The following is a 26689-nucleotide window of genomic DNA, read 5'->3' on the forward strand; positions in this document are numbered from 1 at the left end:
GTTAAAAAATTGATACAGCCCAATCTTTATTAAAGTATTTGTCTTTTTTCTTTACTTTTCAGTACTATTATGGCTGATGTGGCAGCACTTGATGCCGTGAACACCAGTGGATCTTCAGGATGCAGAAGGTTGATGGCAATTCAAGAAGACTCATTCTCTATCTGCTCAGGGACCTCTCAAGGCAAATGCTTAGGCCAAATTCAATGACATATCAGACCCAGAACATCCATCCTCTTTGATGAATGGCATGCCTACAAGGGGCAGCTTTCCCAGTACGGATATGGCCAGTATTCTGTCTGCCATAAAATGAATTTTGTTAACCCAGAGACCGGTGCCCCTACTCAGCATATTGAGCGTGCATGGCAGAATTACAAGTTGGAAATACGGCATCATAGAGGTAATCACACTCCTGAGTCACTGAAATTCACCTCAAAATGCTAAAGTGGCACCACTGGTTAGGTATATGCTATTATAATGGTGTCTTAGGCAGACTTTTCCATGATGTATAAAGACAAGTCAAATAAATATTAAAGTGTAAGTGTTTAAAACTTGTTGGTTTGGGGTTTTAGTTTGTTGAAGTTGGTAATGTTGTTTGGCAGCCATTATGGCCCATATTGTGTATTGTGTATTGTGTAACGGGAATGAATCTTCAGCATTACAAATACTTGAAGCCAGTATGTTTGGTGAAATGTAGATTTTGAAGTAGCATTGTTGAAAAAGGGTTGTAGGTAGCAGTGACACAGTGCCAGTGGACTTGCTGAAAGTGGGTGTATATGAGGTTGGTTCCAGGACGCTGGAATTCACTGTTGAGCCTTCTTGAGGTGTCGTGGACCGAACTCTGCCCACTTGATAACTCAAATGACATGTCTCCTCTCTGCACAGCTCAACCACCCCCTGCACTGTTTTCAGTTAATTTTGGGTTAATTTGTCTTTAAAGTGTCTATTATCTCACCGTCTGGAACCTTCTGTTTGAGGACATATGTATATGAAGATCCTATGCAGCTTCCTTGCAAGGTAAGACAGCGATAGATGGTGACAGAAAGATGGTTCATCCAGTCACCTGCCAAGTATTTTTTGAAAAGTACCTGCCCTTTTCTAAACAGTTACCAATGACGACCTCTCAAATGGTTCTGTGTAACAAACCATCTGGTGTGTCAGGTTACCAAAACACTTCATGTTATGATTACGAAGATGTTACAACTTTAGTTGACACTGTTACAATATTTAAGGATGTCAATATGCCTGCAACTGAAATTCCATACTAAATTTAGTATGCTGAAACAATATGTGATATTTTTTAGTATGTCCGAAACCTTAGTATGAAACCAATAGTACGTGAACTGCATACTGTTTCTTGGGGAATATTACAGTATGCAAGCACTGGACACTACACCAGCATACATATTCCACGATGCAATGCAGTAATTACAGTAAAAACAACATAACAGACAATGACACCAAGGCAGCTCTGGAGCTTCAGTTTAAGTCTAAGTATAAGGCTTTCACTTTTCTATGTGTAATATATTTTTAAAATTAGTTCAGTTTAGCCGGTAGAGGTGAGGTTGGCACGGGTTACCATGGTTATGTGTCTCCAAATGGCAAGGAGGCTCTTTGGAAGTGATAATTACAGCTCAGTGTGTCCAAAAAGATACATACTACTGTTCATTCACACAGAAATATGTTGAAAGACAGTACAAGTATTGGGTATGTAGTGCATAGTATGTGATTTCGAATGCAGCGTGTGAAATGACAAAATTGTACCACTGTAGTTGGGGTCAATGGAATTATTCATGACACTGTTAAAAAACATTTGACAGTGTAATAAAACTTAATGACATCTATATGACAAGTCCAAATTGTACCACTGTAGTTGAGGTCAAGGACACAATTAATGACACTGTTTGAAAAGCATTTGACAGTGTAATAACACTAAATGACACTTCAATGACTAGTTGGAATTATACCACTGTAGATGAGGTCAAGGAAAATATTCATGACACAATTATAATAGTCCCATGGCAGCCAATGTCAAAACCAACCATGTTAACCATGTTAAGTTGTCATAACAAAGACATCTCAAACACTGTGAACTTTGCATAAAAATGACATAATTGACCAAATGACACTTAGTGACAACAGTGATAAACATTCATAAAGATTCCTTCATGTTCGTGACAGGTGTCATGTCATTGTTATGACAGTGTCATGTCAGTCTTATGCACACCCCATTCAAATAAAGTGTTACTGACAATGCTAACATACTGATGTTTAGCTGGTCTAATGTTTACCATTCTAACCATCTTAGTTTAGTTAGCAGGCTTTTAGCATTTGCCAATGAGCACTAAACACAGAATATAGCTGAGCCTGATTGGAATGTCATTAGTTTTGCAGGTATTGGGTTATAAACTAAAGTATTGGACAAATTAAAATTTTGATGATGGCACTAGATGAAAAGTGAGGGGATCACCAAAGTCATGGGGATTAATCCTTTGGCCACCACGGATATCTGTGCCAAATTTTATGACAGTACATCCAATAGTTCTTGAGATATTTCAGTCTGGACCAAACATTGCCATCTTTGGAGCCACATCTGTAGCATTAATAAAAACATGGATGCCTCCAGTTAACTAGGTTTTGATGTAAAAGAAAAAGGGAATAAATTAATGTGGGAACATGAAAATATAATATGCTGCCAAAAATAGATTATTTTGTAGTATGTCAGTGTCAAGGTGTCGCTATGAATACCCATGAATAATATGAAATTGTAAAAAGTAATGCTGCTGCCAGCCTAAAAAAGTGCAGGACATTAAGTAAAAGGAGCATAAACAGACTTTTAACTGTCCAATCATTTTGGAAGACCGGGCACATTTTCAAAGGGTAACTACTGTGTCAACACCACAGCTGTGATTTCCTATTCATTAAGTTCATCTATTCCCCCGGGCAACAGTGATGGGAAAATACTGTAAGTGCAATCTACTGTCACAATTGCCCTCGGGCTCTATTAAAGTATATGTGCACTAATTTCACAGCTGTAAATTACATTCATTGCAGTCATCTAACCCTAACCGCCTGCTGTTAAAAGCTGTTTGGGCAAATAATGTACTACAGGCATTACATCTCTATACTTACCTTATGTAACTTCTCCAATTGTTTTTAAATGGTATAACATAATAACTGTAGAAAGAAACAACAGCTGTAAACATTGGGTTATTCTGAGTTTTGGTAAGACTGCAACTATTGATTATTTTCTTGATTAATTGATAATCTAAAATATAAGAAACGAGTGAAAAATGCCCATCAATGTTTTCCCTTCCTCACTCCATAATTTAAAAATATTCAGTTCTCTATTGAAAAAGACAAAGAGCAAACAGCAAATCCTCACAACTGAGAAGCTGTAGGATTGTTTACTGCTTTTGCTGGAAAAAATGAAATAAAATACATGTTTGCTCTAGTTTCTTTCTGCTATTCCCACTTTTTCAGCCAACTGTCCTATGTAAACTAAAAATATACATAGACTCTTGAAGCCAAGCCGTTGCATGATGTCTAGTGAGATGTGCACAAGCGGCAAGCAGTACAGCTGTGGTACTGCTGCTTGCAGTAGGCACTGCAGATCCTCTAAGCCATTTGATGACTCCAAGAAAACTCTGAACACTGAACAACATTGAAGTGACTAAGAGAACCTCCAAATTCTCTCATGAAATACAAATTAAATTAAGTTTCAACAAGCCATTAGGCTTTTAACTGCTACCTCAGCAACCAGAATGAACACCAGAATTATTTGCTAGATCAATCAAGCTGGTTCAACCTAACCCAATGTCCACAATACTCTATGGATAATGTGGGCTTTGAATATAAGAAGGAAGCTGGCTTTTTATATAAATGGCTGCTCATACAAGCTTCTCAAGCAGCAGCAGCAGCAGCTTCAGTCCTCTGTCAGTGTCTACACAGGATACGTTCAGGCACAGTATTGAGTGCAGGTAACGCAAGTTTTGGCAACATTCAGAGGCCGAGAAGCAATCATTGTTAAGTGTGTAAAACGGAAGAAAAAATACTTGAAGCATAAAAATACACAGCATGTGCAATGATTAAAATAGAAGCATGACTTTTCCATCAGACAAGAAAAATGCGGCTGTAACACCTCCTGTGTAGACAAGCCTTAACACTGAAACCCTCCAGTATCCAAGGTCAAGGTCACTTTTATTTTCTCCCTGAGGGTAAATTTGTCTCAGATAAAAGGAATCGCTACAACAAAATCACCACAATAAAAGCACATTAAATAAGAACACGTTCACATACTGGCTTACGAGAAAAAATGACCGAGCAGATTAGTATAAAAACCATTCACTCTATTAAAAAACTACAAAATTTTAAGGCAAAAAACATCTCAAAGCATACTTACCTTGGCAAATAAATTTCAAGCAAACATTTCATTTCACATGCTTACAAAACAAGCACAACATCGGTGGAGAGCAGCAGTTATCTGAGTGCCTCTCTGCCCTTCTGTCTATCCTGCATGAGTTATCCATTAATAAGTTTAACTGACAGAGGGACAAGTGAATGTTTATAACCGTTGTGCTTCTACAACGGGACCCTGTACCTCCCTCTACAACCCATAAGCAGATACTTCAACACATGAAAGGGGTCAGATAAAATTCTGTTGGCCTGCCGAATAGTCAATCCATTTTCAGCCAGTTGGAAAGTTTTTCTTGAGCAGTTAGTTGTTGGCAGGCAAAGCCAAACCTCATAGCGCATTAACATTCACTAAAAAAAGGAACACATCACACTGAAATCAATTTGCCTCCAAACTGTACAACAGGAAAACAATTGTGCTTCTACAGCGGGACCCTGTACCTCCTTCCACAATCCATAAGCGCATAATCAGAATTGAACACATGAAAGAGGTCAGATAAAATTCTGTTGGCCTACCGAATAGTCAATCCATTTTCAGCCAGTTGGAAAGTCTATCTTGAGCAGTTAGTTGTTGGCAGGCAAAGCCAAACCTCATAGCGCATTAACATTCATTTAAAAAAAAAAGGAACACATCACACCTAAATCAATTTGCTTCCAAACTGTACAACAGGAAAACTCAATAGGGTCATGAACTGGTCTTTTTTTTGCTGATTCTACACTAGGAAGCTAATTAAAAGGGACAAGCCATGCAATACCATGAGGTAAAAGGTGAAAGCAGGAGGGTGTCTACTGCTAATGTTCCTCATGTTACTGCAGAGCTACAGACTTGGTCTAGACAGCTCAAAAGGTCATGCAACATCTGTGGTTATGCTGTGCTATTGATTTGAGTAAACATTTTTTTTATTTATTTCACTGTTTTCTTATGTAACCTTTAGTCTCTTTGCAGCAGGAATCTGGCCACATATTGTATTACGCCGCAGCATCACTTTCTGACCCAAACAGCTGATCTGTAATACAGTACATAGTATGCGTAGGAATACAGAAGTTCTATGGTTGAGAAAATGTAGTGCCAAAGGAAAGGGCTGCCTCATGGTAAGGTTAAGCGGTGAAAATATTCTCAATATAGTGTAAACTTAAACTGATATTGATTTTTTTTGGGCGGGCCCTTTTTAGATGGCTAAAATATGTTTTGCTGCTGGCTACGTCCACAGCTGTACATTGCTTAGCTTCCACACTGTTACGCCTGCCTGCTTCTCCAAACTGGGGGGGGGCAGGTAATACACTGACTATGGATAAGTACCTCATACAACCAACCCCACTTCAAAAAACCTGAATTATCCCTCTTAAGTGAGTACAGTTAACAAGACTGTTACTGAGTACAGAACTAATATATATGAAGAAAGGTAATAATGAGTCATGATATCAACAATATAGTATGTGGATTAATTTCCCTATTTGTGTATATAAATGTATATATATACATACATATATACATAGAAGGGCCTGTTACACATACAGTAATAACACATGCTTTTATGCTTTTATATTGGGGTTTTAAATAATGCAGTCATTGAATCCATGTTTTGTTGTCCCAGTTTTTAATGGGGTAATTTGGGCAGCTCTGTTGAACTGTATTAACCTGTCGATTGATGTATGTCAGTGTATCTGTTAGTTGTAGCTCAACATATCACACACAGTAGATTCAATGTAAAATGCAGCTTTGCTCTGTAGATATGATATTGCTACCAAAAATTCTCATTGCACTATTTCCGTATTACAATACAATACAAACAGTGAAGACTCTTCTTACAATAAAAATTACTGCAGCCTTGGGAAACACTTAAGCTGTGTCCAGGTTCTTGATGAATGGATGGATGGATAGATGGATGGATGGATGGAACAGGTACATAAACACAGCTGCTATGATGAGTAAGCAGACAGACTTAAGGATGGATAAGTGGTGATATTGACTAATAGTCCGGTTATAAATAAGGTACAATATAAAGGCATAAAGTGCTGAGGATTAATAATGTCCAGGTACAGTCAAATATTTCTCTTGGCATCCGTTACATACATTTCCTACAAAGAGGAATTCAAACATGTTTTTGTAGTCAAAGAAAACCTCAACGTAGGTTTTTTTTTTTCTTGGAATCTTAATCCACCAGATAGGTCTCTTGACTTCACATCATCTCTTCAAATACTCCCACCTTTCACCTAAGTCAACAGAACAGAAACGTGGAGGCATATCAGGTGGTTCAAGGTCTCTGCAGGATGTGCTGAGGTTGAGGATAGAAATATGTTGTTACAAACAATGAAACCGGTCAAAAGTCAGAATTCGCTTAAAGGTTAAGAGATCTATTCAGATTGCTTTTAGCAAGATGGTTTATAGTTTGGCTGACTCACAGAATTAACATTAATTAGTTTAATTAATCAATTAAATTGCTTATCTCTAAATTACATAAAAAATGGACAAATTGTGATACACAATGTCTAAAAGGGTCTAAATTTTCATCTTCTCTCATGGCGCCCCCTTTAAGCTGATTAGCTTATCTTTTAAATGGTGAATCTGTGTTTAAGGATGCTTCATCCCTCCAGGTTTTGTCAAAATCAGACAAGTGATGACTAAGATTCTACTCTAGATAAAAAGTTTTGTAGATAGGCAGCCACAGCCATGATCCAAGTTTTGTCTTACAGTATGTGTATATGGATTAAATGTAGACATTGGCACACATGCCTGGCTTTATATATACATTACCAGTCAAAGGTTTTAACACACTTTCTCATTCAAGTGAATGGGAAGGTGTGTCCAAACTTTTGACTGATACTGTATATACACTCACACATATTATTATCCTTTGAAATTTTCAAATTCCTTTTAATCACACCTAAAATGGAGGTGAATACTACACTGAAAAGCTGTATTATATGATATTTTATGAGTCAAGCTGTACCACACCTATACCAGGAGGAGGAGGAGGAGTGTCACTCATGGTTCTGTTCTGTTTGCACTACAATAATGATACCGGATTATTCCATCAGGGAGCAGCAAAAGTCATGGAAAATTGTATGGCAGTTAATAATTTATGCTTTTCTGTGCAGGGGAGCTGTTGGGAGGTTAATGAATTGTATCAAATACCTTTTGTCCGGATCACTGCATTTTCTACCTGTGTAATCTAAAAATGATGTTTAAGAAATGTACTATTTCCAAGTTGATGGACTGAACATGAGTGGCAGAGTGCAGGCAACATCAGGTAGCATGTGTTGAAGAATTTGCACATCTGACTTAATGTATTATTGCTTAATTATAATTATTATAAAATATTCCTGTAAAGCAGGTAAACGTCTTAAAATCTGGAAAAAATGGACTAAAACCATATATTCTATAGAAAAGAAAGGAGGACATTAATCCAAGGGATTGGTCGGAAAAATACATGGATTCAGACACTACTACTCAGACTCTAGCAAATCATATCAAAAGAATTTTTCATTAGCAAAGAGCTACAGAAAACATTTAGATAACAGGCTTCTCATTTTCAGGTGGCCATCACTGTCTCTCGTTAATGTCTGTAACGGCTAAAATAAAAAGTTTGTTCTCTGGTGAATGTGCTCTCTGAAGCCAATGTCTGTATTCATCCAAATCAGTCGTTTTAAGAATCTCCCAGATGAATGATTAATCGATTATTAATTCCCATTAAGAATTTAACCAATTAAAAATATATTGACTGATTAAATGCAGAGGGCACGGAACGTCAGAAAACGATCTTTAGATTTGCTGTAGTACACTGTTGCGCCACTAGGTGGAGCCTCTTACTTTTTAATAAGGTTGGGTTCCAGGTGTGTTTGGTAACCGCCTGTAAGGGCCACCGTTTTCAAAACTAACGTACCTCTGTGCTGTTGAAGGAAGAAAAAAGTTGCAGTGTACCTCGATCTGCTCACTGTGTCGTGTTTATGAACACTGAAGCATAAGGCTGTGAAAGTTCCACGGAGTTGTTGTCTGGTGTCTGTGTGGTTTAGCTGTCTGATGCTAATGCTAACACAAAGCTAGTAGCTGTCTGATGCTAATGCTAACACAAAGCTAGCATCTTGAACAGAAGCAGCTGCTTGGTTAATGCAGGCTGAGAGCTGAGTGTCAGACAGCAGGACTCTAATTACACACGTTTCCAACAAAATCAACACAAAAGTGATGAACTGTATAAGCAGCACTCCCCTGCTTTGAGTATAAATGTGTTTTAGTGGTGGCAATAAATGGGCTGATGAAGTCGGAAAGACAGTATTGTTCATCCCTGGAACATCCGTCCAGCTGGACAGCTGTTTCCAGCAGCTGGACTAACGCTACAATGAACAACACACATCAATCCATCACGTAGATCAGTTATGCAGATTATTTTATATTAAACCAGTCAGACTGAAGACTGTTGTGGGGAGATTGGAGTAACCTATTTTACATTTATTCAGTAAAGTTACAGATTAATCATTATTGAAGGCTACAGCAATTTTGATTAATTGTTAATTAATTATTAGGTCTGTCCAACACATCCTGTCTGATATAATTAATGTCCTCTGGTGAAATTGCAAGTTGTGTAGCTATTTCCTGTGTTTAATACTTTGGATTTTGTTGGGCCAGTTGTTGAATAGCGACAGACGAGCTCCATAGTTTTAGATTAAGTCATTATTTTGTTTTATTTAGTTTATCATTCGAGTAACTTGTTGTTTACTTGATCTGTTCTTCTAAATCCTAATGTAACCTACTCTGACTTTGCGTCAAACACAGGTCACGTTAGTGGTTATAAGGGTTTTATAATGGAAAAATGTCCAAAATATTTAATGAAATATAATGATTAACCTATAATCGGTTGTTAAGGCGGCCGACTGTCAGTTAAAAAAAATGCTAAAATTTGCATAGAATCCCAGTAGATTATAGCTGTTAATTAAATGTGTCAGATACATATAATTAAAATTTCTGCTCATCTCATTTTCAGGGTGTAGGTTACAGGTTACAGGTGAACATTAATTAGACTGCCACTGTAGTGTTTCTGCCTGCACATCCAACAAGAGGTGAGGACACAGTTGAGTTGAGTTATATTCGCCTTCAGTTACTTGCAGAAGTTGAACCTAATAAGATTTGGAAGGATTCAGAGTCAATAAAAGGATTAAATACTGGATTCAAACTCAGTAAAACACTATCAAACCCTGTCCCTAATAATGTCACATCATGATTAAAACAGTTGTTAATATGCTTTGTGAGGAAGGAACATTATGGAAGGAGGAAATAGGGAGCAGTAAACACAATTTTAATGAAACCAATTTGGCAGTTAGCAGTGTTTCAGCTGTACAGCCCACACAGAAAGTGCAAACAAGTGAAAGACATCTCCACTTTCATACTGTCTTTAGGACATATTTGATACAACTTGGTGCCATTGAGATTGAGAATTTGAACGTCATAACACAATGCTTGAGATGTGCCTGTGGTATTCCACGGGGAAACAAAAATCTGTGACAAATATGGATGTTGCTTGCAGATACAGTAAAGTAGGTGGTAGTAATCTTAAACATATATCGATAGCAATATCACACCTTTGCCCGAAATGTTTGTGACTGCGGCTCCCCGATATTCTCTGGTAAATGATAGATGGATGGATAGGGATATGTGATGCAAGTCTCTGAATTTCAGAGATTGGAGCACTTTAGTGTATCTTTCAGATGGTTCTCCAGATGGGTGGGATCAGGAAGAGTAAAAATATCTTTGAATGGCATATATGAAATATGCTTCTGACATGTTTATCCCTTGAGATGTCTGCGTAACTAGTGATGGCAGACCAACCTGTTTTCAAATACTTTACAGTGTAGTTGTTACAAGCATGTATTGCACTGTAGGCACTTATTTTATGGTGTCTACCCAATGGTACCAGCTAATTCTATTCTCCTTCCCCTTCAATGGTGAAGGTCCATAACAAAATTTTATATGAAACCATGCCATGAAAACAAGATTTAAGAATCAGAATCATGAACACTGTGTGTGATCCACACTTTCTACTATTGTACTATTTCTTGGGTATTCTCTTGTTTCTTTACTTGTTATCAGAACAACCCCAGGGAACTGCTGAACATTGTGCACTAAAGCTAAAAATAACCCCAGTTGGACCTGACAGAGGAATTGTGGGAACTTTTCCTTTGAGAATGATGGCTTCTAAAATGTATGGCACTGTGAGCTGCATCATTACATCTTTTAGCTCTTCTTGATAGTAGTAATTAAGGATTCAGTCTGTGACAAAGCTACATCAAGATAACCTCAAGAAAAAAGTAACCATAGATTAAAGAAACTATAGCAAAAACTGAATAAATGAATGAAAATTGAATGAAAACACATATACAGCCTGACATGGCATCTCAATGCCTAAGTTATGAAAAAAAATACATCCCCAGCCTCAAAATCTCAGAGAACCTAGAACACCTGAAAACCTAATAAGGTACAAAAGATAAGTACTACCTAAATTAGGAAAAAAGAATATGTATTAAGAAAGAGAGGGAAACCTTCTTCACAAAGAGGAATCATATTACAATTACTGCAATAAAGACCTTTTCAGTAGTGAGTGTTATGGAATTTTCCATCTTTAGGGGTTATAAATTGGATTATATTGGGTCAAGCCTGGGCCTTGAGGTCACACTACAATTCTTAAGTAGAAAGAGACATTCTCTCCTCGAGACTCTGAGTAACTGTCTGTGTTGTTTGGGGAAGTGAAAACCTCCCTGATAAAGGGTGAATCAGCATTGCTGTGGTTACCAAGGTCAGAGGGGGCCTTCCTAGAAAACACAGATAGGTCAATGCGAAGATTACATGGCAAAATCAGACATTCAAACCAAAATGTGCTGACGATGACCTGAAGTTCCATGCAACGTGACCTGAACTAACACGGGTAAAGTGCAGTTCCTTGTTTAGAAACTAGTGAACCAATTAGACTTTTTTTTTCATATTGTAGGCTGATCTGTTACGGTTAAAGACTAAGAGTCAGACCTTCTGAGGGCAGAACAGGAAGAGACAGCATCTTGTGCAGAACACTTTGATGTTAACTGTTTCAGTTCTCTGCTTGGCCAAGTGTTTCAATAAACATTCTCAGCATTAAGACATCAAAGGCTCGTGTGCACTTTCTCCACTGAGGTGCTGACCATTGCTCAATATTTCCACAACAGTGAGGAGCACATATTCAAAACATAACCTGTCTAACAACTAGAATCTTAAAGTTGGAGTGCAAGATTTATGTCTCCCCCTTCTGGCAGTCAGAGTAATTACAAAAACACTGTTGACACTTGTTTACGTCATAGGCTCTGCCGTAGCCTACTCCGTCACTACTGTTGTGGCTGTAAAATGGTGGACAAATTGTTTTCACTATCAGAATTTGATCCATTCGGTCCGATAACATTTGGAAAGTCTAGAAGAGCCGTACAATTAAATTATTTTATCCACATTCAAGTTAGTAGAGAGCTAACCAGAAGTTAGCCACTTGGCCGGCGGAAGTCTCTAGTGCACATGCTCTGAACATAGAGCATGCACAGTATGCATTCATCCAGCCAGTGTGGGAATGTCAAACCCTACACCATCAAACCTGACAATTACAAACTCCAATATACTGTGACATACAGAGAGATTTACCTGGTGGCGAGGGGCTTAATCAGCATTGTGTTAACTCGTTTGGCAAGGACTTGAATGTAATGAACATTCATTTATATGTAAAAGTTCCACACTGCAGGTTTAACTTCTACCTTTAAACCTTTAAGCCCCCACAAAAAAAATTATGCTGCACAAAAGTACTGGCAGATGGATAAACTCTTTGTCAAGAAATAGTTCCAATACATAACTCGCCCTAAAACTACAAATTGTCATTTTTACATTTCTGTTTATGTACAGGTTAAAACACATAAAATACATCATATAAATAAGTCTACTTTAGAGGCATTAGTAGGCACGTTTTTGGACTTTGGACAGAGTTAAGCTGGCCATTTCCGCCTGCCTTCGGTCTTTACGCTAAGCTAGGCTAATCATGTAATCACTCAGGATCAGTACTTAACTCACAGACGTGGAATTGATCTCAAGCTTGTCATTTAACTCTTGAAAAGAAAGCAAACTCAGTCAGGACAGATTTTAAGATTTTAACCCTTTATTGTAACATTGTATTTTAGTTTGGCAGTGCGTCAGTGCTCATGTGATGCCCTGAAACAAATCTAAGCAAGCTTGGCACAGACTGTCCCTGAGCTCACAACCCCCCCTGGCATAGCACTACTAAGCAGGGGATATTATATATGACAAACATCCAAATGGTTTAACTACAAAGTGTGTATCCATGTATCAGTTTGAGGATTTTTTTTCCTGAAACTTATCAGGCAAATATTCTACCCTCAAAAACAAAAGCAAAAATGCAATTTCAACAACCCACGATCTGCCCAACTTCCATGTCAGCAATCGACACGGGAAAGCATCATTTATAAAATAGTGCATCACTGTTTTGGGTACAAAACTCATCACTGGTTTCAGAGTAGTTATTCTACTTTAAGATCTGATGGAGAAGTCTGGTTCTCAAGTGGACTATTTGAATTGCTATGGAGAGCAAACAGCTCACAAAGCACAGCATATTTGGAGGGGCATGGCTGCTTCTTCAAAATGTTTGGATAAAGATTGTACAAATCTGTCAGGGTACCGTCATCTGGAGTCATGATGAATGAATTCTTACGCTGCATCCCAGATGGCAACAAGTATGTCCAGTGCCTACTCAAAACCAACAGCAAATTATTTCTCCTCTCTCTCAACTCTCTCTAGAACATAGAATCTGGAGAACTCTTGAAAGAAAATGAGGTTTGAAGTTGTAGCAACATCATTTCTTAAAAAAAAGAAAAAAAGATACAAATCTTAGTATGAGTAAGACAGAAACCAAGACTGTGTAATACAGTGCAAGATGTTTGATAGCAGGTACCTATTACATTTGCAGTCACCTCAGGACCGTGGACATGTTTCATAGGGAGTAAAAATGCTACTTTAACTCGTGTGACACACTCATAAATCTTTAAGAAGAATTCCAGTGGCCCATTTATGGCCCAAATCTACCTCAATAATTTACTTCTAATCTACACCCCTGTTTCTGCATGATAAGACATTCCCCAGCTTCAATGTAAAGTCTGCACAAAGTAATTTATACAAGGCCATATTTTACTGTCAGCAACTGTTTTAAGTGTACTGACTGCTTTGGAGAGCCTGGGAAGCTTTATTTTCATGCATGTTTACACTCACTGACACTTAAAATGTACATGGAGTGCATGGGAGGTAGACAAGGCCCTCAAGACAAGCCAAAAGGTCCACGAACCTTGGATGGGACTTACATGATAAAAGACTTACTGCAACCATACAAACTGTTCTCTTCTCTACAATGCTGCCATCCTCAGAGCAAGGAAACATCAAAGCTTCACATTTGCAGCATGAAACTCTAATTTTGTCTGCCTCTTTATCACTCTCTGACCTGACTGTGTCTCTGAAATAACACCTCAAATCGAAGAAGACACAGTACTATGTAACCTGGACATTTCACTTGACAAAAACATGTCACTATGAACTGGGTGACAAAGAGTAAGGATGCTATGCTGTAAAAGAGTCCATGATACAGTATGTGACATTTTCCTTTTCATCACTTGTTTGCTGGTTTGATCATGGATATTAATTGAAGACAATGCCAATATGAGAGATTTAGATCGACAAATTAGATAATAAACATTCAATACACCGCTCGATGTGCAAGCATGCTGTATAATGCACATACATGCTAACATATCTATTGTCCAGGTGTATCAAATTCTATAGTGCACATTTTTAATAATGTTTCACAGCATCAAAAAATTAACATTTACATTAACTTCCTTTTTACATTCAATTTTCAAGTTAATCAAAATACAACATGTTTTGCCACAGCTAAATCTGGTGATCACAGGTTGCCGGTTGTCGTAGTAACACAAGAAACTTTCCAGCATTCAAGTTTTACAGGTGAAATAGAGACTACCGGAGCAAGTAATGGAATGATTTGTAAAAGCGCATAAATGCTGATACATATCAGCCTTCAACACGGTCTGAGATGACAGAACCTGAGCTGACAGTGAAAGTCACTTAGATCGCAGCTTTTAGTGAACAGGAGAAGCCAGCTGTCCCACACCGGAATGAATCACATGCAGGGAAAATCTATCCAATGCTGCAATGATGCCATTGAAGGTTAAGAGACATTTTGAGACAAAGACGTTGAGTACTTAAAGCCACTAAGAGGGTTAAATGAAAAAATCAATGCATGATGTCATGTGTTAATGCTTTTGTTTTTGTCCTTGAAAACCTAAAATGTAAATAAATTCAACTTTTGAACAGAGCAAATGAGATATATTTAACCACTTAGCATACTTAACTTTTTACTTGTTTATTTTAAGTTCAGTATTTATCTGCAAATCTTCTTAGCAGTATAAAACAGCTCTTTAACAGATTGAGAATAGGTCTATATTATTTCACTTAATATTCATATATGATATATGCAACATATGGTGTGTGTGGGGGTATGCATGGAGAGATGCCCTGAAAAAAATCCTTATATAAATATATATAAATATATTAAAAAAAACAAGCAAAAAAAACAAAAAACACAGTGTCTGTTTTATGTTAAGATATTTACAAGTACTGTGTGAATTTTAATGTTACTCTTAAAAGAATAAAGTAGTCACTGACAAGCAACATTTTCTAAGAGGATAAACAGGATGGCATCAAAATGTCACTTCACTCCTGTCTACACTCCATCAAAAAGCAAAGAGACCCTGACGAGAATATACACAGCTGAATATGGTGTCAGAGCGACGTGTGAGCGCTACCGCACGCCATTACTGTGGCTGTCTTTTCTTCCCACAATCACACAGATTCACTGATCAGAACAATAAACAGGTGCTTGTGTATTGGGAGGATCTGGACTGGAGGATGAGGGGGAGTCTGAAAAAGGGGGACTAATGATACCTTCTTAGACAGCTTCGGGATGTGTAAGATAGCAGATGTTATGGAGCCTTACTGTTAGTGTGGACTGTTGATGTTCAAGTTTCTTCGCTGTGCCTCACTCATCTACAGGCTGATGGCTTCTCATTAGTGCTGCATCTTCTGTAGGCAGGAAGAGACAAGAAAAAAACACGTAAGAATCAAGGTTTTACAGATGAACGAGCACTGCAGCAGGTCTACCCTCTGTAGTGATTATATTAAGCCGTTTAATCAAATCTATACAGTTATTTATCTGTCTAAAAGTTATTCATTTGTTTCATTTAGTGTAACACATTTTATTTCCAGGCTGGAACAAATAACCATGTGTTTCAGTTGAAACGAAGGCTGTGATAAATAATGAAAAGCTTATGTTTTTGTTTTTCTGTGTCCTTACAACATCAAAGTAAAGATTTTTTTTTTTTTTTTTTTAAACTGGATTGTGTCGACTCTCAGGCTGACAGGACGGAGGAAGAGTGAGCCTTACATTAAAAAGAGGTATACCGATACACATCACCTGTCAATCTCGTCAACACTCTCAGTACTGTATATCTATTAAACAACACAAACCGCAAATGAACTCTGGGGATACACACACAAGTTTTTGTAAAGAATACAAAGAAATAAAAAATACAATAAAAGAATATTACTTTACTGCGTACTTGATGACCGAGATACTGACTCAGCTCTTTCCACTGGTAGCGCAGGAAAAAATGTTTTCATTCAAGCACCATAAACTTTTCCCTTCTGTTCAATACTATGACGCATTTTTATTCACGAGCTGTTAAATTTATAGCGGCGCGTCAGATGTGAAGGTTTGTGAGCTGTCGATGTTTATTAATAGTTTAAAGAAAGCGTTGATCAATCGCTCTCAAACATGCAATGATTAAAAATAATCTGTGAAAAATGACACTGAAGCCAAAAAGCCTTTCAACAACTGGCCCCGTTTGCTAGACTGTTATATCTGTTTCATCTTTACTAGACCCTCAGTCCCTCAACTATCTTCTCGCATGACTGATCCTCCAAAATGAATGAATTTTGGCCTTCATCAGAGAGATTAAAAATGTTAGTAACTCAAGTTCAAATTAGTACCTTAAAATGGGACACTTTTTTTTTTTTCAACAATAGAGCTGGCTGTCTGCTTGCTTGAAAAACTGGACCCAAAAGTTTTCTATGTGTTACCCTGTAGTGCTGCATAGTTATCATGTCAGTGCCTTAGGAATTTGTTGCAAATGACATTCAGAGATAGATATAAAGGGCAAAGGGTGTGCAGGAATGTGGAAGGTCCTGCATTAATTTGTTGACTGTGTGCAAGATTTTGTTGATATATACTGCTGGACATCATCCATGTACATACAGGTTTGGTGCATGCATGTAATGTATGTATGTATGTAGTTTTCAGTGAATACTGTAACTTTCACTAAGATTTTGAGTTTATAAAATGTATTGCTCAGCCCTGCAAGACTGTTTAAATAGCACCCAAGTCAGATACATCAGCAAAAATCACATTCACAGAAAGAAAAAATCTTTTCACTCCCCTCAATGAAAAGTGGCAGTTGTCCAACAACTATGTAGATTAGGAAAAAGGAATTAAAAAAGAGATGAGGACAACTCTGTTGGGTTACTTTCCAGTCAATACTTATATTTTGAGGTTCTACTGGAATATCTTTGCATGATTTACAGTTCAAAAAACTGCTTATATATCTTATACTGTCTCTTTACGCAGCCCCTCAGTTCAGCCTCTGTCTGAAACAGGCTGTTTTAGCTCTTGTCTCTTTACGGGCCCCCTCCCCGATAAGCCCACTCTGTTCTGATTGGTTCGCTTCAGGAAGCTGTGTCTCAGCTGACTTCTAGTGGTTAGGGAGGCTACGTGAACAAACGGTATTAGTAGGATTTCACTTCTTTTTCTTGTTCTTAAAGCTAAATGGAAATTTTTCAAATACATCCAGACATGTTAAAACAACCCATAGAACAACCTTAGCAACAAAGGCTACGTAATGGACAGCTGTTTGTGCTCATGTGTGAACAATCTTAATGGTAATATTGCAAACAAAGCCTTCAGAACAGGCTGAAGCCCTGGCTTTGGACTTTCAGGAGGCATTTTTTTCATAAGTTCACGTCAAGTTTTGGACTTTTGACCATAGATATCCCATTGCAATATAAAATTAATAGAAAATCACGAAAAGCATGATATGCCCCCTTTCATTTTCAAATCCAGAAAACCTACCTGCTTCTTACTATCTCTTGAGAATAAATACACTCTCAAAATCAAATCCATCTCGGCAAAACCAAAGCTGACATGATAAAAATGTCTTTAACCCATCTCCAGCTGAGGAATAATGTAAATTGGATTTTCTTTTGCATTTCTCTCAGTGCTTCTGTGTTCAAGAGGGAGCCTTTTGGCATTGCATATATATTATACTGAAAAATGGAGAAGAATAAATAAACAACTGTCATTTGTATCCCGCCTCAAGCAATGACTTCATGTTTTTATACAGTATAATGAATCTTAACAAGCAAACAAGTGTTTAAGATTCAATGCACACTGTGAAACTTAATGTTATGACAAGTTCTAACGATTTCATTATTTAAATTTAAAGTAGTACATTTGCTATGGGATGAATAGTTTGGTCTGTACTGTATGTACCGTCAGGAAAACAACCCTCCATAGCAAGCGACAAAAACAAAAAGACAATTGTAATGCTGCGTTAAAGAATGTACTCGCCCTATAATAGGAACACATTGGACAAACATGAAAGAAAATGGCAGAGGATCATAGCACTCTTTCATTGAAATTTATCCCGTTCCTCCTCATTAGTGGAAGCAACTCACCCAAAAATCATAATTAAGATATACTGGCAATGAGAAGCTTGAAGTCCCGAGGACTGGGGTTACTTGTTATGAGCGAGAGAGGTCTACTGGATTAATCCTCTTTGGCAGGTTTTGACAGCAAAGCAGAAAGTAGACTCCAAAACAAAATAAACAAGCCTTGATATAGAGTCTCAAGTGAAGTCAAGTTTACGTGTATGGTGTAATATTAACGCATTTTAATAAAATATTCACATCTCCCAGACTTTGACTTTTCCTAAAATAATGTTGTGTAGCACCCACTAATGTTAAAAATAGTGAAGATAAATCCAGATTAAAAACAGACATTTATAGCTATAAGCACCACCAGATAACATTTACCCCTATACGACATGCATTCATCTCAGCGTGGGTTTATGTTTAAACATTCTAAGTTGCTAGGCAACGGAATTCATTGGAGTGTTTGATCTGACAACTACGTCAAGTCATAATTAAATCATAAAAAGAGCAGTGGAGGATGAACTGCAAAAAAAACCTTCGCCAAGTGCCTGAAAAGCAGGAAAGCTGACTGTGGAAAATGCACAGTCAAGGTACTGAATGTCTGCACAGAGTGTTTTTGAGGGACATGTAGTGTTCAAATGAAGATGATTTAGCCTACTCACAAACGTTCATTGTGTGTAAAACCTATTTTTAGTTAATTGATTATTCATTCATTTTTGTTTTGACATGTTAACATTTATTGTTTAAAGGCTATTTAGCCTAATTTGCCTGTTGCCTTACTCTGTTTTCATGAAGGGAACACCAAATGAGAAATATATATTTGTATTATGATGTTATACATTTAAAAAAATCTTTAATGGTTACCTCAAGTATCTTGGTGATGTTTTCTTATTCACACATTTCGACATTAAATCACCCATAAGTGTGGTGGTTGTTTATTGTTGTTATTATTATTATGGCTCATTACTGTCCATTTGGGGTATTCAGGCTACTTTGGTAATTTAAATAACATGTCATCTCTTTATGTGATGAATGCTGTTTTATAATAATATCACACCACCCAAACATGTAAATATTTTCTTCTAATACCCATTTTCCATTTCTCATTTTAGACTGATACTGACAGCCATGCAAAGCGATTAGTGCTCTTAAAGATACAATATAAAACGAGGAACGAAACACAGGTGATGATTAAACATCTAATTTCATTTCATCGTGAAGCTCTATAACACTGTGTCCAAACAGCCTGCGTAGCGAAAGCAGTATGTTCGCAGAGAAGCAGCAGCAGCAGCAGCTTCAGTCCAGATGCGTTCAGGCGTAGTAGGTCACCCCGGAATTTGGCAGCATTCAAAGCCCAGACAATACACAATCACTGCAGTTATGCATGTAAAACAGGAGAAAATAGACTTGAAGCATAAGTATACGCTATGGGTCAAGGTTGCCTGCACAAAGTGAGTGAAATGCAAGCCAATACGCGGCCTGTGTAGACAGCTGTATTGATTTAAATGGGAGTGTATCTGTGTAGTCTGCATCTTTCTGTGCACCGTGCAAGGTGACTAAAAGCTCCCCAAAAAAAACCCTAAATACATTCTCCTCAGAAATTGCAAAGAAAAAAAAGATACTTATCACAGAATAGGTCTAATGTTAATGTAGTAAAAGCAATGTAAGAAATATAATAAAGGAAGCCCAAGAAAAGTGAGTAAAGTTCACTTGAATAAGTTTGATATCAGTTCTTCACTTCTCCATTACCCAGTAGGAGGTGCAGGAATTAGGCAGAAGTGTCAGTGTTTTAGTGAATGTTGTCATGGTGGGCAGCATGGTTTAATAACCCTGTGTCATATACTCAGATGTAATAATCCTCATTAAAAATGAAAGTTTTTGTAGATCTTGAACCTTCCCTGTGGGGTTTTATAGTGTGAGCTTCCTGATAGCAAAACACCATCATGTGGGCAGTAGCTTAGATCCAGTATGTAACATGCTGGAAGTGGTAGATAAGAGATGGTGGGCATACAGATTGCACCAGGCTGGCTTCGGCCCTTCTTAAATCCTGAGGGGAAGAACACTGCCTGCATTGCAGATGTCACGTTCTGTGTACAGAAGGTGCAAGCTGGCATTTTAAACCTGCAACCTGACCTACACACTGAAACCACAGACAGTCAAAATGTATCAGCTTTTGAAACATTTGAGGGAAATAGATAACCTAAAATAACTAGAGGTGACTTTCTGTAACTCTTAGGCTTTCTAAATAGCTCATCCTTCATGGAACATTAGTGCTCTTACAGCATTAAATGACAATGGGAAAAGATTACGTATGTGTGCTTTAAATAACACCATCCAGAAATACGCAGGATTTCATGTGCAGCTCTTGAGAAATCCTGCAGTGGAGATTTCAACCGAATAACACTTTCAATAAAACTTTGGCCCCCAGATCACTGATAATTCTAGTAATGGAAAGTCATTTTTTTACAGCCTGGATCTTATTTTTTATAAATTGGGCCATCATTCATGCTGTTTATGACATTTTATTCACCAGCTTTATTGCTGAGAACAGGCGACGAAGTGACTCTGCGACAGAGTCCAGTGAACAAACAAAAGAGGCACTCAGACAGTCAGATAGAGTAATCCGTTTGTTTTAATTAATTAAATTTAATTACAGTCCTTTTTCAACAATCATTTATATAATGTTCATAACGAAAGTGAAGATAAAGAATGAAGTACCTACAGTATATATAAAAGGTTCAAAATGATTTTCCTTCTGGGAAACAGCACTTACAGGGGACCTCTTATGCTCTTTTCCAGCTCTATCTATCTATATTTATTTATCTATATATCTATTTATTTTTATTCTGGTACTCCACTAGAGTAGCTTTGCATGATTCACAGTTCAAAAACTCTTTATTTATCTTATACTGGCCCTTTATGCAGCCCCTCAGTTCAGCCTGTGTCTCTTAACAGGCAGTCTTAGTCCCTGTCTCTTTAAGGCCCCCCTCCTGTTGAGCCCACTCTGTTCTGATTGGCAAGCTTTCCGAAAGCCTGCCAAGGGGCATCCATATGGTTCAAAAAACTCCTTATTTATCTTATACTGGTACCTTATGCAGCCCCTCAGTTCAGCCTCTGTCTGAAACTAGCTGATTTATCTCCGGTCTCTTTAAGGCCTCCCTACTGATGAGTCCACTCTGTTTGGATCAGCCAGTGTCTGGAAGCTGCATCTCGGCCAACTTCTGGAGGCTCATGAGGTTACGTAAACAAACAGTGGTAGTAGGATTTAATTTGTTTTCCTTGTTCTTTACTCAAAATGGAAACTTCTCAAATACATTCGTTCATGTTCGAGCCCAAATCCAATCCGAAATATGCGAGTGGAAGATGCAAACAACCCATGAAACAACCTTAGCAACAAAGGCTACAGAACGAACCATTTGTGGGCATGTATGAACAATCTGATGTCATTACAAGTTGGAAGTAGAGGTAACATTGCAAACAACGCATTCAGAGCAGGCTGAAGCCCTGGCTTTTGACTGTCAGGCAGCTTTTTTTCATACATTCACCTCAAGTTTTGTACCTTTGATCATGTTTAACATAGACATCCAACATAACCGTATAAAAATAACAGAAATCACAAAAAATATGTCCCTGTTAGGACTTCTCCAGGCATGTTGGCCTAAAATCTGAGGTTTATAGTTCATTCTTGAGACTGGAAACAAAAGTTGAGAAAACAATCTCACCACAAGGTCTATTTAGTAATAGGAGCTGTTCTGGGGATTTCAAAAATGAACAACATGGATGTGCTCAGAAAAAATGGAAAAATACGTTGAAAAACTATGACACTCATATGCCACATACTGTACTATATGAAAAAAAAAAACAACCTTACAGACAAACATTGTCAACATACACTCTGACGTTCATGTATGAATGCAGACAATCATGGGTGGTATGAATGTATATCACATTAGGGCTGCAACTAATGATTATTGTCATTATCGATTAATCTGTCAATTATTATCTCAATTAATCATTTAGTTTACAGACAGTCCCATAACAGTGAAAAATGACGATCACTGTTTCCCAAAGCCCAAGGTGACGTCCTCAAATGTTTTCTTTTGTCTTGATTAACAGTCCATAACCCAAAGATATTTGGTTTTATAGAGGGGTAAATAAACCAGAAAAAAAATCACATTTTTTTTAAAATGTGTTGAAAACATTTGTTATTTGTCTGAATCCCCAGATCACAGCAATCAAATTGTAGAGTAAAATGTTCCAAGAAAAATGGGCAAAAACACAAAAATGAGATCCAGGAGGTAAAAAAAATGATATTTTCATCACCTGAGTTGCAACTGAGAAGCAGGCGTCATTCAGTGAATAAAGCATATGGGGAAAAGAAAATTGAGTTTTATATCCAATGAATAAAATAAGGTCTGCATAAGTCTATTGAAAAGCTGAGAAATATGTAAAAGGTGCAAATACTGTTTATGCCTGTGTCATATACTGCATCTCAGAAGAATAGAAAGCTTGCCGGCACACACACACACAAACACACACACACTCACAAACGCTACAGAGAATTTTGATGCAGCAGAGCCCTTCTGCATCTCTTTCGGTGTGCTTTAGAAGAAAGGGAGCTCACAGCAGCTTTAATGTACAACCTGACCCAGTTAAAACACTGATACTCCATGTCAACTTCAATCAAGCTAGGTTGAACTGTAATTCCATGTGACCATAGAAGAAGTGGTGGCTGACAAGCAGATGCAACAACTGGATCTGTATTATTGATAAAACATTACGAGCACACCTCCCCCTGATTTGGAATACACATTTGGTAGAAGCCCTCCACATATCTGTTTCTGCTGAGCAAGACTAACCACGTTAAACATGTTTACTTCAAAGCGTGTAAGTGAATTCTACTGTTTTCTCATGTGGTTTGAGGGTTTCAACAGACAACAAATACCTCTGGCTGAGCATTACACTCAAAGCTGCAAGGAGCTTTCTCCCTTTGTCACAGTGTTGACACTTACACAAGCAAGCTACCTGAGAGAGTCACACTAACAGACCAGGCTTTTTAGACACAGAATTTGTGGTGTACAAACATACACTAAGAACAAATCTTTGTGAATGTTATAACTGGCAGGTATTGCAAGACTTGTGAGGAAAACCAGATGATCCACGAGCACATTCTTTTTTTTTTCCACGATGCTAATGGTTTCTGAATGTCAGTGACCCTCGCTGTTTCCCCTGTCTCAGCAAAAGGGCTAATATGAGGTATAACCCCCCCCCCCCACATCTAAGGCATGGGTAATGGAAGAAAACAGGATTCTTATCTTCAGTGGAAAAAAAACTAAATCTGCTAAAATCATAATATAAATCATGTTATGCAGATCTGGCAGATAGAATTAAATTTTCCTCATTTTGTGCTTGTTAGTACTTATAACCTAGCACTTTTTAGCCATATTGGAGAAGTTTTGGACAGATTTGAGACACAAAAGGACACCTAGGTACACTGCTTACTAAGTGCCCTGTAAAACACTTTTACAAATCAACCTAAAATTTGGGAAACTTGTGGACAAGAAATGTTGGAACCAGGAAATGTAAAATACGAAGAGTTTTATAATTCATATTTTAGTTGGTTCACTGTAAAACAAACTAAATCAAACATTCTTTTTTTCCAGAAATAAATGTGTAAACAATGTCTAATATTTTCACAGAGAGAAATAAATTCACTTATTTGTGCCGATACACTTAATGGTATTAAGTGACTTCTTCGATTTAAGCCATTAACCATGGTCCTGCGATGTTTACATGAGAAGTTATTAAGTATTAAATAGAGGTGTTTTCTAATGGTGTCCAATCTTTCCCTCCTTTTTTTTCTACAATGTTAAAGGGATCGCCAACATATATCAATCAAAATCATTTTGACCTTTACAAGAACGATGGGATGAGATACACAAAGGCCACAGCTTCTTCTACTTGTGGATTTAAGAAGGGAAAATAGGTTATCCGGATAAACTGAAGGGCTACTAGTGATAGAAGTGAGAAGTTAAGTGTTTTAGAGTGGCGAGGTGTTGGAAAAGTGTGAATGCATCTGTCTTGCATATTTCATGTTCACTCCTCCTCCTCGAGTGTAACTATATTGCACTGGAAGTGTCCACAGGGTCCTTCCTCTGATAACAGCAGCTAAGGTGAAACTCAAATTACACAGAAATTAGCTGTAGTTCTCACTCTTTCATTAAATTGACAGGAAGCAGCAGCTTGAGTGATTTAAACATATGTGATTATACAGAGGGTCGAAACAAGATGTTGAAGCATTCATCTAATCCCTGCTCAGTTCAACCACTGAATGATCTCTGTGGGTGAGAGAGCATTGATCTGTGTGGGGGAGAGAGCATTGATCTGTGTGAGAGAGGGAGTAGCATGACTGAGAGCCAGAGAGGATAAAATTTTTGCTGTTCACAGTTCAAAAATATGATTTATCATGTCTTTGTGATAGTTTATGGATAATTGTTACTGAACTGCTAAGATTTATAACTGATTCTTCTGGCGCGCTCCAATAGTCTACTGGTTAGGGCATATGCCACACAAATGCAACATCCCTGATTCCAGCAGGTTGTTGCATGTCATTTCCTGTCTCTCTCTCCCCTTGTTTCCGATCATATCTCAACTGTCGCTATCCAATAAAAGGCATAAAAATGCCCCAGAAATATAAAAAAATAAATTATTCTTCTTCTTGGGGTTTTGGCAGTTACCAAACAGCTTCAGGAGCATTATCACTACCCTCATTATCCATTAATCTGGCTATTTATTTCCTCAATTAATCATATTATCTATAAAATGTCACACAGAGGATAGATGCCTGTCACAATTTCTCAAATTCTAAGAAGATGTCTACAAATATTTTTTTCCCAAAACTCCAAAATATTTTGTTTACTACAATATAAGACAAGGAAAAGCACCTAATTCTCACACTTGAGCAGCTATAACCTTGAATTTTACTTGCACGATTAATCGACTAGGAAAATAGTTGCAGATTGTTATCTTAATTCTCGCCTGAGTTTTATACAAGCTCTCGGTGTCCCTACATTTTTTCAACAATTCAAGCAGGTCTGGTGTTGTTTAAGTTGCAGCTGTTTCCCCAGTTGAAAAGAACAACAACCTAAGGCTGCAACTTACGATTATTCATTATCAATTAATTTGCTGATTATTTTCATGATTCATCGTTTGGTCCATAAAATATCAGAAAGAGTGAAAAAAAATCTTTAAATGTCTTTGTTTGTCCAAACAACACTCCAAAACTCCAAGATATTTTCCCTTTACTGTAAGTACCAACAACTGAAGACTCAGGCAATCGGTTGAGCTCCAGGAGGATTTTGAGACTCTAGCTGAGTCTGGAAAATGTCTACAGTTTATCTTGTCCAGTTCCTACTCAGGGGACTGGCTGTGAGAATTTTAGGACATCAAACCTGGCCTCTGATCACTGCACTGGCTGCCAGGTGATTTTAGAATTGATTACAAAATTGGACTTATTATCCAAAAAGCACTGCATGTCCTTGGTCCACAGAAACTCTTGACAGGCTTCTCAGAAATGAGTCAGACCTCTTAGATCATCTGGTGCAAGATATTTGGATGTTCAGTAAGGTAAGTCTAAAGCTGGTGAAGCTACTTTTTAGTTTTTAGAGCTGACATACATTAGAATCATTAAATGTGCATGAGATTTGTTCCAATGTTACATATTTTAAAAGCAAAACTACACTTAAAACTTTCTTTTTCTTCTACACAGTTGATTACTTTGGGAGTTTTGCATTTGATTCTTTTAATTAGCAAAAAAGCACAAGCACAGAATGTACTTTCATTTGCTTTTCTGTGAAGTATATTTCCCTTCAAATAAAATGGACTATATAAACTTGCTTGTTTTTTTGGATCACTACTGGCTTCCTGCCAATCTTGGTCACATACAGACTTCTTTCTGCAAGTTAACACATTCTTTTTTCTACTAAATGTATTGGAAACTGTTGCATTTAGCCTACTGTTAGACTTTGTCTGTCTTTAAGTCAAAATCTATCTATTCTCCCACATCCCCTGGGGCCCAGTTGTCAATCCAGCACCACAGGGGTTCTGCTCTGGTCATCTCTGCTTCCTGGCTGTGCAGCTAGCACTCTGCAAATCCTCTCATCTCAGCTCAGAACATTCCTGTGCAGCACTCTGCAACAAGCTCTCAGCCTCACAATTGTGTACAAACCAAGAAACACATTACATGAATAGCTGTTGTTTACTAAATCATACACACACTGTGTAACTTCCGATTATCAGCATTATTGTATAAAAGTAGAAGATCTGATAGATCCCCAAAATACAGGCACAGAAACACAGCCATGGATTCCCAACTTAACAGTCAGACCGGTCGACTGCTGGCAACTGCATAAAAAGCGCTTTTTGATTTTGATCTTTTTG

General features: G+C 37.6%; 1 protein-coding gene across 2 annotated transcripts in view; it reads right to left on the reverse strand.

Moving 5' to 3' along the window:
* The window catches only part of gulp1a (GULP PTB domain containing engulfment adaptor 1a), a 91793-nt gene that overhangs the window by 37769 nt on the left and 27335 nt on the right, over positions 1-26689 (reverse strand). For both annotated transcript variants that reach the window (XM_042426551.1, XM_042426555.1), the window contains exon 2: positions 15483-15568. The gene's annotated coding sequence lies outside the window, so the exon portion shown is untranslated. The remainder of the gene's footprint in view (positions 1-15482; positions 15569-26689) is intronic.

Source organism: Thunnus maccoyii, chromosome 11 (genome assembly GCF_910596095.1).
Source record: "Thunnus maccoyii chromosome 11, fThuMac1.1, whole genome shotgun sequence".
Lineage (NCBI taxonomy): Eukaryota > Metazoa > Chordata > Actinopteri > Scombriformes > Scombridae > Thunnus > Thunnus maccoyii.